Source organism: Rhipicephalus sanguineus, chromosome 6 (genome assembly GCF_013339695.2).
Source record: "Rhipicephalus sanguineus isolate Rsan-2018 chromosome 6, BIME_Rsan_1.4, whole genome shotgun sequence".
Classification (NCBI taxonomy): domain Eukaryota; kingdom Metazoa; phylum Arthropoda; class Arachnida; order Ixodida; family Ixodidae; genus Rhipicephalus; species Rhipicephalus sanguineus.
Genome location: NC_051181.1, coordinates 109,085,347 through 109,102,401, shown reverse-complemented (window position 1 = coordinate 109,102,401; position 17,055 = coordinate 109,085,347). Strand labels below are relative to the sequence as shown.

The window sequence follows — 17,055 nt, the reverse complement described above, 5'->3', positions numbered from 1 at the left end:
GAAGACAACAAAATTGTCCAGAGTTCACAGGGTCACAACATCTTACTTTTTTTGACGTTACCAGCACAATAAATAAATAAATAAATAAATAAATAAATAAATAAATAAATAAATAAATAAATAAATAAATAAATAAATAAATAAATAAATAAATAAATAAATAAATAAATAAATACAGCACAGAAACGGGTTGGTCGGCGTTTCTTATGCCCTTCGGTGAAGCAAGCAAGGTCGCCGGAATTAACCAATCAATTAGCCAACTTTATCAGGAGTGAACTGCTTCGGAGAGTACAGGCGTTCTACTCGTGGGTGAATGCGTTCACAGTAATAAAGCTTCGAGTAATAGGCAGTAAGCTATATAAAGTAGCAAAGCTGACGAAAGCTAAACAGAGCATAAGCTTTCGCACCGATGTCAATGATTCGTCAACTTACTATGAGGCCATGGCGCTTGTAAATTCAAACGCGTGAAGCACTGAGACTCAGCAGTCAAGAGGGAAAATAAATTTCTTCGTGCGTAGAAGGTTCAGCCAGCCGGTGAGAGTCATCGACGGGTAGCTTCAGCACTTAACAACCTTCAAAATACGCCGCTGATCATTTCGTGGCCCTTCGTCCCGAGCACGAATTGGCAAACTGCGTGTTTTCGCACAGACTGAAATGCCTTATAATATCGTTTCCGAGGGGACAACAGCTGCGGGCTGCACAACGTACCGGCCTTGTATATATTTCGCTCGTCAAAAACAAAGTTATAATCTCGCCGCCAAGTGTCACGCTGACGCGAAACATTTATGCGCACAATTCAGTATATGAAGATATACACGTGCGCTATAAGTGGCACGTGTACGTATATACTTTCAAGGCTTACAGGAATGCACGAAGGCGCGTGATTGGAATTGTAGATTTGTATTATTTGCATATAGTGTGGCTGGTGACCGTACCGAAAGCGAAACGAACAAAAATTAAAGCAGAATTCCATTAGGCGCGTTACTAAAAACAAGCCAGGTGTATGTACGCTTGCTTGCAAGCAGGTCATTCCTAAAGCCGTGTTGTTCCACCTGTCAGATATGCGACCCTGGTGTATAGTGGTTGAGTATCAGGCCTCGGCACTGTATATAGCTAGAGGCCCAGAGTTGAAATCGCACCGTTGGAACATTTTGAACGTATTTACTTTCATTTACAAAGACCTGGTGTACACGTGCGTGTGTCGTCACACCGGAAGGTGTATCGCATTCAGTCGTCCAGAATCAAGCGAAAGAAGCGCTACTAAAATGTTCAAAAAAATCTCAAGATTTGACGCCCTAGACCTACGGCACGATTATGAGGCGCGGGACTAGAGTGCAGGACTTCAAATTAATTATGACTATTCCCCACGTTCTTTATCATGAACCTAAATCTAGGCACAACGAGGTTTCTTCATTTCGTCCCAATAACAGGACTTACCCGAGGTCATGGAATGCACGTTTTCGTTGTCCGTGGTTGTCGCCACGCACGGGTTGCAAGTGAAATACACACCGATGAAATTGGCCAAAAGGGGGACACATGCACAAATAGTATATGTACTTATACCAACTATATACATTACCTTTATTTATTTTAACGGCGAAGCTGTTAAAGCTGGCAGTGCGACGTCCGTTAACAAAAACCCTGCTGCGCCGTTGCCATAGCAACCGCCGAGCCGTCGCCATAGCAACCGCGTTTTTTTTTTTAGGAACGCTTGCGCGCACTGCAATATCACGAGCTTTGCGAATGGTAGCTTGCGCGCACACGCAATGTGTGTGTACAGGTTCTGCGATAATAACGACACGTTGCGGACTAAACTGCGGCAAACATAAGCGAGGCTGCGGTGCTATAGTTTCTCGATTGCAGGCATCCACGCGCGCACCTCGAGGAAGCGTTCTACGCTCGCCGTCAAGATGAACGCGCAAGCACTATGAGAAGCCTTCACGTGACGTCGCACTTCACATTGCTTTCATATTACCCACAGTTTTCACTGCGGTGCGCTGCAGCATTATAAGTAGGGCCGAATCGTTCCGGAAGTTCAGGCTCATAAACCTTAACGGTAGATGCACGAGGTAAGCAAAAGAAAAAAAAAGAAACCGCGAAGATGACATGAGAACTGCTGTAGTCTCGCGCGCAAAGACGACCGTATGATTATTAGGCATGCCGTGGTGCTCCGGATTAAGTTCGGCCACTAGGGGTTATCTTATACCTGTATATAAATCTACGTACAGTGCAACCACGGTGGTCGGAAATCGAACCCGTGTCACAGGGCTTATAGAAGCACGGCACCTTGCCAGGCTACTGCGACGGGCATGATGACATCGCGACGTCGACTAATATGTAGGTTCGCACGACGCGCAAGGCGATGCTATCAATTGGGACTTTATACGTAACATGACGGCGACGGCAAAAAAATGCGTCTCGAGTGTCCACACGTAATTGCTTTCGCAATAAAAATCAATCGCCTTCGTGGCTGATAGCGCAATTCCAATCCCTAAGCTAGATCGCGAAGAATCGGAGATCACACTTCCACGAGCAATTCAAAATTGCGATAGACTAATAAACAATTTCACTAATCAAGCATCGCACTAATTATACGGCAGATATAGTGCTACTAACGAGTAGTATAGCCTGCGAACATGCAAGGCATACCTAGAGTTACTGCATATGCTACCTTTATGTAGCATATACAGCATGCCTAGAGTTACTGTACATGTTACCTAAAGGTAGCATGTACAGTGACTCTAGGCATACCGGCCTAGAACGAATGCTGAGGACGATATCGGTTTTGAGATATGCGCCGCCAAAACTTTAGGGAAAAAAAAATACTCTTTTACTATGTTTTCCCCAGCTACATGCATAAGGCACGTAGATTAGTCCGCGAGGCAATTATAATCGTCATCATTTCAAGCGACATGTCCGCGACTGACACTTAAAGGAATGCATGAAACATCATCGCGCATAGCATCGCCGCACGTCCCGTATAAGTGAAGGAGACGCCACCAATATTGTATAAGGCCGGCAGATTAGTCCGCAAGGTAGAAATGTCCTCATGTGAAGCGACACTTCCGTAAGACAAGTTAAAGAATGGATGAAACGTCATCGCACATCGGCGTATAGCCCGATCTTGACGCTTTTCAAAAATCAGCATCGCCGCAACTATACAGGATAAGTAAAAAGACGCACGGTGCAGAAGAGCGTGATTTCGTGAGGGGTCGTATCAAAGCGTGGCACTTGGCGGACATTCAACGAGCCGGAAAACGCGCCGAGAGTACGGAGGACCGAATTAGGTATGCCGCGTTTTCCGGCACGTAAGAGGCGCCGTGTTTACACGTGACGAACCCGCGAAATGCTTGGAGAGCTTTCTTCCAGCCTTGAAGCTATATATGGACGTTCCTATCGTTTCGTACCTGCTGCATATATACGTCTTTGTATACACAACGCCCTTATCGAATCGCACGCGCTACATGGCCTTCGATGCGTCATGGCTACGAGAGAGAGAGAGAGAGAAACAACACAATGCAATAAATGATATTCAATGAAGACGATGCTGCCATTAAACAGTGACAGCCAACATTAGGTGACATCAGACAACACTTAGCTAACATTGCTGGTAGTAAGTCAGTGAAAACGGTAGTTCCAATTACGTCAGCACTCATTATTATAAAGCATCAGCATAGGCAGTTACAGAAACTGGGTAAGATATAGCGAGCTGCAACCCGCAGAATGATTGACCTACTACTGCGACAGACATGAATAAATACGAAGTAAAAAGTGACTACACTGTTAGCCTGTATAGCTAATTCTTGTGTTTCTGAACCTATATATTTATCCACATCGGCGCGCCGCATCAACTTCTGGTGCTAAACTTAGTATATCTCACTCTACAGAGGCGAAGTCACGTCGGCGTGGAACTTTCAAACATGTCAAAGCTGCTTGAAAACAAGCGTGGCAATCTTGTACAGGACAGCAACGGACGACATGTACGAACACAGCAGACGCCGAGTTATACGGCGTCGTGACAAGCTGATTAAACTGTACTAAAACATTCGCGGAGGCAAAAAGAAAGTTGCGTCGAGACAACTACACAGCCTCCTTTTGCAGCCCGAGAGCACTCACTACACGAGTAGGCGTTATGAGCCCGGAGCACACGGGACAAGTCATTAACGTCCACTTGCTTTTTCCTTTGCCCCTTACACTCACGGCGCGCGAACGCTTGTGAACACACACACACACACACACACACACACACACACACACACACACACACACACACACACACACACACACACACACACACACACACACACACACACACACACACACACACACACACACACACACCGTGAAATTTGTGACGGGGTTAGCGTTGAGTTCGCGACGCCGTACGGTCGTATACGGACGCCGCGAACTGCGAGTCACGTTTTCGTCGGAGTGCGCATGACGACCCACTCACTGCGCAAAAGAAAAAAAAAAGCCCGTAACAATGAAAAAGAAAATCACTTCACGTAGCACGAAGAAGGGTCCTCTCGGCTCGTACGCGTATCCACGGAGAAGATTCTATATGCTCAAACCATAAAACCAGGTAGGCTTCGGTGCGCACCACGGCAGGAAGATGCCGCTATTTAGACTGTTAGGAAAATCGGCCAGCTGAAAGTGAACAGCGGCTATACGGAAGAACGTTTCCTGGAGAGAGAGCTGAGAACGAGGAGAAGGGCGAAAAGCCAGCACGTCGACCAGTAGCGTAGCCAGCATTTTTTTTCAGGGGGGGGGGGGGGGGGGGGGGTTACTACACTTTATGTATGCTCGTGCGTGTATATATACATATTCAGAATTGAAAATTTTGCACATGTATAATGTAACATATCGTAGCGCTGCGCTGAAAGACCGCGAAAGAAGGAGGAAGAAGAAAATTAACTGGCGCGAGGGATGTTGCTGATTGGCGGCTTCCGACCGTCCCACGTGTTTTCTCCAGCGCTTATTTCTCATTGTAAATAAACACATCACATTCGGAACATCTTTGGTGGAGCTGCTGGGTAATCCGACGTCCTGGACAACCCAGTCGCAGAAGACCTTCGACGAAGCAGACGTGTAGCCGGTCTACCCCAGAAAAACACCAACACGACCGACGTCGAAGCAGGCATGCCGACGGGCAACGCCGCTGCATCAACCAGTGCCGCGGCCTTTGAATAAGGTGGCCGCAGGCCAAGACAACCAGACTGCTGGGCGCCTGAACCACGCATATTCCAGGTAAACGCATCAAGACGTGGATGATTGGCTGAAACACTACGAAAGAGAGCCGCTGTCACGAGTGGAGTACGCCAGCGAAACTCGTGAACGTAGCGTTCTTTCCCGCCGGGACCGCTCTGCTTTGGTTCGAGAATCGTGAACACGTACTCACCACTTGGGAAATCTTTGTTCAGGAGTTGAAGGCCTGCTTTGGGGACACAAGTTCGAGGAAGAAGAAAGCTGAGCAAACGTTCTCGCGTAGAGCTCCCTTGCCCGGCGAAACGTGCACGACATGCATACAGCTGAAGAGGTATATTGAAGGTTTGCGGGATTGTAAACGAGAATATATCTGACGAAGACAAAGTCGAAGACATTTGTTAAAAGGCATCGCCGAAGACTTGTACTATTTCCTCATAGCGAAGGAAAACCTGAGCAATCCTTCCGAATTTTAGGCAGCAGTGTCGCGCATTCGAGACTCTTAAGACCCGACGAATTTTACCCAAGTCCGGGTGCTTAGACAACGTCCCCACGTTGCAAGTATATGGACGTCGCCGCCTGCGAAGACATTAACTTGATCGTCCGTCGAGTTGTTCGAGAGGAGCTAGCACGGCTCCAAGCAGTGGATGCTCACTACCAATGCTCGTTCGACGACTGCCCCGAACTACCATCATACTGGATGCGAGAGCGCCGCGTTACAATATACATATGCAGAGGGAGAGGGGGGAGCAAGCTTCAACTTACCTGAAGCTTGCTCACCGACACCCTGAGCTGACGGTAAAGGGAATTCAGGCATACGTCTACAATGAGCTGTGACCATGAGCTACGTCATTGGGTATCCCGCCTCAATTAACTTTTAAATGAGGTAGGCTAGTTGTTATAGAACTGAAATAGCTCTGAAGTACTTGCAGTACTCGATAATAGCTGTCAGGTGTTTTCCGTAGAGCCCTGGGCACATGTTCCATAGTCTACTTTATACGAGGATGAATACAATCAACAGATAAGAAAGATGGTTTTCGCCTTCGAGTCGTATCAGGGGAATGCACATTGGACTGCGCGAGTTTTTTAATACCTATAGCACAGATTCATTCCGTGAAACAGTGCCAATTTCGTATCAACCTCTGACGTAAGAAAACTGTCGTAATGAAAAATGAAATGGCAGAAGGAGGTGGCGAGGAGACAGAGATAAGCCAATCAAAAGCGGTCGTGGAAGACACTATACTGCCTGTCCTTGACACAAACGGGGGCCGATCCCAAAACGGTAACTTGAACGGGTATGCATGAAATAATCACCCTGCCCTATGCACCCGGATAACATCGCAGCGGGCGGGTTAATCGGTCGATATCGTGACAGCCGGCAGGTCGGCGGAGGCTCATTATAGCGTGTCGTCGATTGTGCTGGCACCGTCGAAATTGCGGCAAAAGCGCCTCGCACGCGATAAACCACGTTCTGTCCCAAAAGAGTCACCCGCTCTTTAGAGAAATAAAACACGTGCTGAGAAAGACACGAAGCTCCACCTTGTAAGCTTAATACGTAGAAAGGAAACCTGCACTGAACAGCGGAGACTACGTTTCCGGACACAAGCATTCCGGGGATGCGTGTTTAAGCTTACTAGTTAACGCAGAGCGTAATACAAATGTCTCGCGCGTATACGTGTCGAACGCGGTAAATAAGTACACTCTCGCTGATATGCTGTTGAGCTTCTTTCGGGTTTCGTGATACAGGGCGCTAAAGATCATAACTACGAGGTCTCCAGTTTGAATGGACTCTGCTATACCACCATTCAAGGCTCACAGACACAAAAAAAAGCAGACAAACGTAGATAATGAGCGCACAGATCCAGTAACTATACATAACCATTGTAATTAACCTAATTAGCCATAAGTCTAAATCCAATAACGAAATAATGCACGAACATGAAAACCCAAAACATGATATCAAGTGAAAAAATCAGTTCTGCGAAATCGCGCAGGGTGAGAGAGGGCTCATGACAAGGCAACTTTTCTCTTTTTATCCCCTTTATGAAGCTATGAAATGGTGGTGCAAGACAGAGTCTACATGATGTGATTAATGACGCCTTGTTTAAAGGCGCACCAAGCAGTTACGCAAAAACTCCAGGACAGGGAGCAAGAGATTAGAGACAGGATAAAGACAGACTATACAGGTGACACAGATTATCGCAGGTGACGTGCAGAATAAGCGCAAACAGAACGTCACACAAACGTTATCAGCGACTGTAATCTTACCGAAACGGATGCCGAAGCAGGAACAAATGCGCATTGTATTACTAGGCGAAAGGGCAACGAAAAAGACCGCAACGTGGAGCGTTGCCTATCTGCAAGTAGACGCCATCGTCTGCACGACTCGGATCACTTCTTTTATTATCTAGCCAAGATAAATCAGACGACCTGTATAATGTAGCGCATTTCGATTACTTTTACCCTTTCCCGATATGCACTGGCAAAGAAATGAACGTACCAAGGACGTGCGTGAAACTAAGTCTGCTGACTACGTACAGATTCGAGCAAAAGTTCAGTGATCACGGCACCAGAAAAAGAAAGCACAGTTTCACAGCGCAGGATTGCTTTAATGCATTGCACTGGCAGAACGCGTGCACTCAGGCTGCACCACTCGATTTCAACCGACATGTTCAGTCTACAGAGAAAAAAAAAATTGTGGAATCTCTAAACTTTTGCTCGCGACTGTACATGTGAAAAGATTCATAAATCCGGCAAGCACGCGACCGACAGTGATTATAGGTGTTTGAACCCATACCAAGCGAACAAAAACGTGTAAGCGAACAGAACGAAAATTCGTCATACTGCTGTACGTCAATTTTGTTCACCCGAATATGTTAGGTAATCAAAGGACGCGCACGCGTCTTTTATACACGCCCCTTCCTTCCAGAGGACCAATCAAATTCAAGCAAACCGTCCCATACACCCACCGCACGCTGCTTCCAGTTTTCCCCGCAAGGTTCGTTTTTCGACGCACGAAGTCTTGGGGCGCTTACGTTGTATGCGAGGGCTAACATTATTGGTCAGTTGCCAGCAAGTAAAAAGATCACGTGCTACGTGACGCCAGCTGGCAAAAAAAAAAAAAAGTTGTTCCACGCTCGCTGTCATGGTTACGAGCGACGCTGGCACGCACAGAAATACCCAGTAAAGTGGACGGGAGAGGGACCACCCCCGTAGCTCGATTGGTATATAGAGCTTTGGACGCGTTATCCAAGGGTCGCAGGTTCGGCGCCCACCGAGAGCAAAGTTGGTTTTTCGTCCACTTAAATTCTTTTCCATTTACGTAATGATTACTATACCTCATTTAAAGTCTACAAATATTGTCGCGTATGCCTTCCTTGGCTCCATTGTCTGTCGGTTTGATAAGTTTGTCTAACAAAGAAACGATCCCTTGATCCATTCCCTTTCTTGCGTTCAGCCAAGAAAATTTGCAACAGCGACATTTCAAAAGAACGAAGGACTGAAGTGAGGAAGCCACGGGAACAACTCCCAGTCATAAAGGTGGGTCCATGCACTAAAAAGCACAACGGAGATGTGACACGTCAAGCGAGACTGCCGCCATCCACAGCTGACCACACCTCAATTTTTGTATTATTTAACGCGAAAAACTTAAAACTTCACGTACCTTGAGACGGAAACCTGTGACGGCCGAAGGGTCTTCCCGTGACGCAACCACCGGCTAAACCACAGTTACTTATTCGTGCCCCCAAGAAGTAACACGCATTGGCCGCGCTGCTGCCTGTGTCCCGTAGTATCTATGACCTCCCACGGTTGCTATCGATGACAGCCGCAGGCTTAATATATAACGAGCGTGTAGTTTTGCGATATCCGAAAGCAGATGGCCGAGTACCCGACAGCAGCGACACGCGAAGCGCACTGTCGTCCGAAGGTGCCTGACATGATAGCGCGTTGCTGCGGGCGCCGAGGTAAAGATAACCTTTAAGAAATGAGAGGCGTTATCAGTACGCTTCCCCTCCAAAAACGTCCTTCCCCAGCCGTGTCCGGCCTCTTATCAAGGAAATATAGGCAGCTGCTCCTCCGACAACGTTTATCTATTTTTTCTCTTGCTATATACCTCAAGCTGTGGTAGATAACGCGTTTCTAGCGTGGATTTCGTCCGCGCAAGTTACGATAGCAGATAAGAAATTATAATATTTCGAAACCTGCGCGCCCAAGGCACACCCGATTTATTCGTATCGTAAGAGTCGTATTACCAACACGGCATCCAACAGGTTTTTATCAGGTTAAGAACGGTTTATTTACCCACCACAATACAATCAACTGCCCTTCACGCGGCAAGATTCGATCAGGGTCCGAAAGACACACAATTATGCATATAGACTTTGAACTGGGGTTTTTCGAGCGCTGGCGTACGGCTGCCACAAAGCCGGGGTGCGGCGCATTATAAGTTACGCTATGCTTCGTATAGCTGCTCGAGGACTTGTGCAATGTGAATAAAAAACTGGGAAAAGTTAAAAAAAGCTTTTCGTTTTAGGCGATTATGTATCGCTATGACTTTCACGGAGTGTTCCTCTTTTTTTATGACACGTTGGAGCATGGCAGTGTGAGCATATACTTACATACGCGCATTCAAATAAAAAGAAAGAGCGGCAGTGGGCGTTTTGCAGAGCGGAGATTCTACAGCTCATCCTATGCAGAGTTTATTAGATGAACCGCCATCGGCTGGTGTGTTTGAGCAAAAGAAGGGACAGTGCTTCCAGTGGACTTTGTACGCTTCCTTTTAACAGGGCGGGGAAATCGCAATCTAAAGTCAACACTGTTTCTAACAGGCTACAAAAAAAACGCCAGGCCTGCGCTGAAACCGCAGCACAGTCACAGCGAAAGCTGGAAGAGCGGCGTTTCTAGATCCCATTGTAAGCTCTCTTGAGGCTACAATACAAGTACACTAGAAAGGTACCCACTACGCCATAAATCACAATTTTTGTGAAGTTGGGAAGCACCTACTAAGTCATTATTCGTCATTCTGCGGAGAAGCGAGGCACCAGCTACACGTCTGTAAGGCATTATGTGCACTTTGTTGACGCGACGACTGATGACTATGAAGAATTATGGCTCAGCCCTTTGTAATGGGTTGGAAGCTTTAAACGGCCCACCAGTTATGTAATTGCATTGGGTGACGCCCGGTCGCTATTTCCCTCTCCCGTCATGCTGTATAACATCTGTTGACGTGGGAGAGAGCCGGGGGAGGAGGCGAAAAACTTTACTGAGACCCCAAGGAAATGGATCATGCGCTTATGGGCTTCCTTGGCAACCAATACAAGTGCACTTGCGAGGAACCCACTACGCTCTAAATCATTGTAATTTTACTGACACACCGAGGAAATGGATCACGCACTGATGGGCTTCCTTGGCAACCAATACAAGTGTACTTGCGAGGAACCCACTACGCTATAAATCATTGTAATTTTTGAGGAGTAGGGCAGCAGGCACTGTGCCATTTTTCGTCATTCTACGGAGAACCGTGGTACCTGCTACACGCATGTAAGGCATTATGCGCACTTTGTTGATGCTGTGCCTGATGACGATGAAGAATTATGGCAAAGCCCTTTGTAATGGGTTGGAAGCATTCAACAACCTACTCGTTGCGCAATTCGCATTGTGTGACGCCTGGTTACAGAATTCGCGTTGTGCGACGCTTGGTGCTTATTTTACTCTTCTACCATGCTATATTGAATATGCTAATGTGGTTCCTTCCCGACATGAAGCCTGTATAGGACCTTTTTGCAAAGCAGTTTCAAGCACCAGCATGGCTCAGAGGTTGAATACTGGGCTCCCACGCAGAGGGCCCAGGTTCGAACCTCGTTCCATCCTGGAATTTTTTTCTTATTTAGTTTTTTTTCTTATTTCGAGCGATACTGGTTACGGACACCGGCGGCGGCGGCGGCGGACAACTACGGCGCCAAAAACGGCCGGTGAAATGATCTCATAACAGCTTTCGCTGTAAAAGAGGGGGGAGGGGGGGACACCGGAAGCCAAAGAGCTCTGAAGCGCTCGCGTTTTGTGTGTATCGGTTTCCCCGCAATGTTTGCACTGCAAGACGCAATGAGAACTATTGCTTCGCGTTATTGCTACGTCACATTACCATGCATCAGTGTCTACAAATGCTGCCAAGTCTTCAGGTAATAGGTAGAGCCGAAGGTGCTTTTGAAAAGAAAAGGGGAAAAAAGGGGGGGGGGAAGGGAGACAGCACGGGGAAAAAGCCTGTTTTTTTTTTTAAAGCAAAAACAGATGTACGTAGACTCATATGAGAGAAACTCATTTATAGGCACTACAAACTCAATGCTGAACAACTGCGTCCGCACTTAGCCCAAACGATTGAGCAGCCGATTACCTGTTTGAGATGTTGAAAGCATCAGGCGTTGTAGTGACGTCGTCAACGTATCCATTAGAGGGCGAACCTCTCACTTCTCATTCATATATGAGCAGGTCAAAGGAGAGCTCCACATCCTTGCTTGCAGACGACTCTTCAAAACAAACGCTGTATGTTTCAATCGCTGCTTTGTTACATTCCGGCGCATGCCAGGAGCAAACGCTGAGTGCTGTTACATAGGAGCTGATCTACAGTGGCGTCCTGCAGTGGTCAAACTGACTGAACGACAATGAACTTCAAGACTTGGGTATAGCAGGGGATAAAGACTCAGTGAAGTTCGTGTGTTGCAGCTGCCGGTTTATCTAACATCTACTGTCTTCTCAGAGCTATCAGATGATAAGAGCTGCCTTTGCGGTTTGCGAAACACGTTATGACAGAAGACATAGTTCGGTGACCATGCAAGTTTACCATTACTATTCTCGTAACTTGTTCCCTTCTCTTGTACATCGAGCTTCGCAAGCGGACGCTACTTCAAGCCTCCCATCATCGCTTCAGAAAGTACCCAGCATCCCCCATCAAAATGTCACGCGGGAAGACGCTGACGAGAGGCTATCTATACAAGTGAATTTACAAGTTTTCACGCGTATGCTGGTGCCTGGTTCGCTCGTCGGGCTGTGCGAAATGCATCACAGGGGCCGATGGTATCAAACAAAAACTCCCACTTCATTCCCAGAAAAATCACAAGACAAAACAACAAAAACACGCACCCTCGGAGAAACAAACAAAGAAAAGAAAACGTCCGCTACCGTTTGCGTTTCACTAGTTCTCGCGCTTATGGTTCCGGCACGGCCTCTGGTCCGTTGGGAGTCCCTCTCAAGCGGGATGACGACACGCCGTATCCATCCTCAACGGTGGCGTAAATGTTGAAGCAGCCGCTGCAGCGGTAGTTCCGGCAGTCGCTCGCCGAGGCAGGTGCTCGGGCGAGATACACTGCAGCCCAGGGTCAGCGGCAGTTCCGAGAGCTGCTCGCCGAGGCCGGTGCTCGGCAGCGATACACTGCAGCCCAGGGTCAGCTGTAGTTCCGTGAGCTTCTCGCCGAGGTCGGTGCTCGGGCGGAAGACAGGGGCGAGACCCAGCCAGAACTTCCGCAGCTGTCAGCCCCTCGAACGCTGCGTCCCGGCTCCCACGTTCTTTACTGCGCGCGCCCCCTTTTTCCAATCTGGCGTCCGCGCACGCTCTTTTCTCGTCTTCCTTTTTTAGATGCGAAGCATCTTATAGCGGAGTTCAATCCGGTGGTGGTGGTGGTGGTGTGCGGCGTGACCACCCTTGCTGCGCATGCGCAAACCCTCTCTACTTCCGCTCTCCCATCCTCCTCTCCCCATCCTATCTCCCCTTTTCCCCTCACCACTCCCCCTCTGAAACGCGGGCTCTACATGCCGAAACACTGCTTCGCATAGCCTCATGTCCCCTTTAGCGGGAGATGGTGTGATTTTTTTTCATTCCAGCCTTGAAATTATCTGTTCAAAATAACTTGTTCCTCTTGTCTTGACGTTGTAATTCTTGACACAAGAGCACACTCAGCCACTCCGCCACAAGGCAGCAGCGCACGACAGCTTGAAATCGTCGTCGTTTTCATTCTTCAGCAAGATTCGCCTGTTCTCTATCAGTGGTACTGGTCCGTAGAGCTATATGTAAGAGTGGCCCTCAGCTACGTTTCTACGCAGACCTCAGTATCAGCCGAGCGCTAGCCACTACCTTTCTACTTCGCTTACGCCTCAGTTCAGCCGGCACTATACTTGTGTAGCATCGTGCAAACAATATGAAATAATCTCTATGCCTGCAGCGCAACGCGACAAAAGTTCATTTTGAGCATTGTCTAGCTGAGTGCTCGAACCATGATAAGCAGCGCCTGGACACTTGAAGATAACCCTTCTCTGCGCAGAATGTGCTTGGGGCTCGGCCGCACCGTTGGCCCCGTTTACCCGTAAAAACTCTATAGATGTTAATCTATAGAGTTTCTACAGACAGTAAATCTACAGACAGTAAATTGATCAAGTACATGCGATCAGCACTTCATTTGCTATTACTAAACCCCTCCGCGTTCTCGTTACCTGTCCACGATTGTGTTGCTCTTGTAGCTCGTATATTAAGGCCTACAGACGCAGGACGAGCTCAAGGCTTCTCGGACTGTAGAACCTCCCCTATTGCACCTCAGCAAAAGAAGACGCTTATTTTTTTTTCTCTCTCCCTTGTAGCCTTTTTTCTTTACTTTTTTCTTAGCGATCCACGGAAATACACCGTAACTATTTTGTAATTTTGTTTCCGGCTTCTCAGTGCTGTGTGTTTTTCAGAATATATCTCGTTGCTTTTCCCTGCCAGTGATGTTGGTTTGGCAGGGTATAACATTGGGAGTTGACGAATAGCTTAAGGAAAGGTTGGTGGCGCCAGTTCAGAACTAAGGAAAAACAAGATGAGGACAATAGTTCTTTAACCATACTAGTTGCGAAACTGCGTTCCGAAACCCGAGCATGCCCATAGCCGAATGTGCGGGGGCCTGCAGTTTGTCGCGCCATCTGGGAGCAGCAATGCTAAACCCAAGCGCTTCTCGGAAGCTGCTTAACGCCGCACGCAGCGCTGGCGTCGTCACAAGCGTTTATTAGTTTGTTTTTTGGTCAACAGATGACGCGACAATCAGCAGACCCCACGATTTCCGCCAATGGCGAGTTCGGATTTCGATACACGGATTCTATGGGGAGTTTCGCAAACTGTTATGATTGAAGAACTCTGGAGGAAGACCGAATGGACGTCAGGCGTCCTATCCCGACTCCCTCTTGTTTATCCTTGATTCTCAAGTGGCGACACGAATCTTTCAGTGATATTGGCACAGCCTGCCCTCTCTGGCCAAACATCCCCAATGACACACACAAAGAAAAAGGATACGAAGACAAAGATTCCGAGTGATTATTGAAAGGGCATCAACACACGTAGAAGCTAGCACACACCTGCCGCTGTATGCGTTACTGCGGCAGTGTTGTTTATACCGTTGTTTATATACCGTTGTATATACCGTTGTCTATACCGTTGTTTATATAGCCGTTTTCTCACTGTCTCGCTCTAGCTTTTTATTTCTTTAACTGTGCAGTACGGCATCTATAAAGGCACACTTTTACATGCACATTCCTGTATGATCCTGTCGAAAGCTTATAACAGTTATAGAAAGTGAACAGCAATAACTGGTTGTTACGTCATCCTGAGACCCGAAGACGCCTTAGTAATTGCAAGTGAGTTTTTCCAACACCGGTGTCAAACGGTCACTTTTGATCGCGATCGGGCCTGATCCGGATCGGATTTCTTGAGCATGATTGGCTTCTTTACGCAAGCTGCAGAAGGGGGCCAATCAGTGTTCAACAGTCCGATCAAAATCGGGCTTAATCGCGATGAGCAGTGCACTGTGTGACACCGGTATAAAATACCATCAAAAGGAGAACTTTACAGACTTATTGGTGGGTGTCCATTTTAATTTAGACTACTACACTTTCGCGCCTAACTTCGCGGTATTCACAAGCAACTTCAGAACTGCTTCTCGTCGTCTGTGTGACGATTGAACGGTATACGTACATACATATATACAGATACACACACACACACATATATATATATATATATATATATATATATATATATATATATATATAATATATATATAGGGACATTAAAGATGAAAGCGATTTGTTTCTTATTACTAAATTATTCTTTCATGTTAGCAAAATCACCACGGTTGCCACGAGAAAACTCTTACTAAGCGAGAAAATGCGCAAAAAAGCGAATGCGGGTGGGGACGCACCAATCGCCGGGACGTCATGGATTTTGAAGGCGTCTACTAGGGCCTCCGCAGTTCCGAATCGGTAAAAATGTACAACATTGTCCTCCAAGGGGTCCAGAGACAACACACCAAGTTTCAGGAATCTTAGTTGACCCAATTGGGCCAACGAAACAGACACTCTGAAATCCGCGACGTGACCTGCGGAGCTTCCGGCACGAAGTTTAAAAAAGATGTTTAACCTTGGTTTTCTCTACTATTAATAAGTCTGATGGTGAAATCAACGACAGTAGTGTTTTCCGAGTGTAACTTATCAGTCTCATCTGATTCGTTGCTTCATTTTAGTATCCCTTTAATGTCCACTTTAAGGAAAGCTAGTTGTGTAAGGAAATGACCGAGCTACTACTGGACGTAAGTGGTATATCACATCATTCTTACAGAGATATTACGCGTTTGTTCGCTATAGTTGATTTTCACGGAAACACAATGAAGGCGACGTACAAGGTTGTCTTCTCGGGAGGATTATGCGAACATGTATATACACTCACCAGGAGAGAAGCGCCAGGACGATCGCGGTTGCAGAGGGTCCGCTAGTATCAAGCAGCCTAGGGAGTATCCACGTAACCTGGGCACACGCATGGCTGCTTTAGCGAAGCGCCGACGAGGTTCCGTAGAGAGCCGGAGGTCCGCTGACGCCTGCGAAGAAGAAGAGGGTACAACGTGTGATGTTTACACGCCGGTGCGAAGAAGAAAGCACACAAGAAACAAAGCGCCGACGCTGCAACGCAAACAGCCGCGCGTGCTGAGTTTGCTTAGACGAGGCGGCACGAACATTGCAGCCAACGTATCACAACTATACAACAGGTGTCCTTGGCATTGCAGAGGCACTGCATAATGACAATGTGAATGTAGAGTACTAACGAGACATTCGGGTAGTCGTTTTGGAGTGTTCCAGAGCGCTCTGGAGAGGCGCGTACACACTTACTGTAGGAATCGACCGCTCGAAACACATTCGGCTGGCTCCCCCAGGGCACCATGCATGCTCCAGCTCGGACCGCTCTGAGGCGCTCTCGCCTCCGACCTCGTCAGGGACTTTACGACCTCGGAGCGCAACAGTGATCCGAACACGTGACTCCCGCAGCTTTCGTCCTTTGCGTGACGTCAGTTGCGGCTGTGTGCTATGTTCCTCGGCGCTTGCGCACCTTGTTTTCTGACGTCGGATGACGAGGTAACGCGTTTGTTCTTCCGACCTCCGATAAAAAAATGTTGCGGATAACAGGAGGTATGTTTCACTGGAGCACATTTGCACATTCATTTTCACGCGCACAAAATATGTGAGAAAACCAACATGTAACGTCATTCTGAGAATATTACTGAGCGAACAAAAAAAAAGAACACGATACAATAGAAGGATACGCCTAAAACAAATGTTCCCTTTTGTATCGCGCGTTTTCTTGCACTCAATAATATTGTCATTAAGCACAAAGAGGCCCCCGAAAAGTCGTTAACAGTAATTTTTAACGTCACTATTTATCCTGTGAGTTCGTGTGAAACGTCCTTACATGTACCCAAAAGCGAATAACGAGCAGATAATTTCTTTCTTTCAACGCTGGAATTGGAGTGTAATGAGACCTCCGAGATCGCTCGCGGTTTGCAATCTCTG

The 17,055-nt window shown here is 47.3% G+C and overlaps 1 protein-coding gene across 1 annotated transcript in view; it reads right to left on the bottom strand.

Annotated features, from left to right (window-relative positions):
• LOC119396158 (beta-1,4-N-acetylgalactosaminyltransferase bre-4) overlaps positions 1 to 16,088 on the bottom strand; it is a 52,323-nt gene extending 36,235 nt beyond the window's left edge. The window contains exon 1 of the mRNA XM_037663248.2: positions 15,941 to 16,088. The gene's annotated coding sequence lies outside the window, so the exon portion shown is untranslated. The remainder of the gene's footprint in view (positions 1 to 15,940) is intronic.
• Between the last annotated feature and the right edge of the window lie 967 nt (positions 16,089 to 17,055).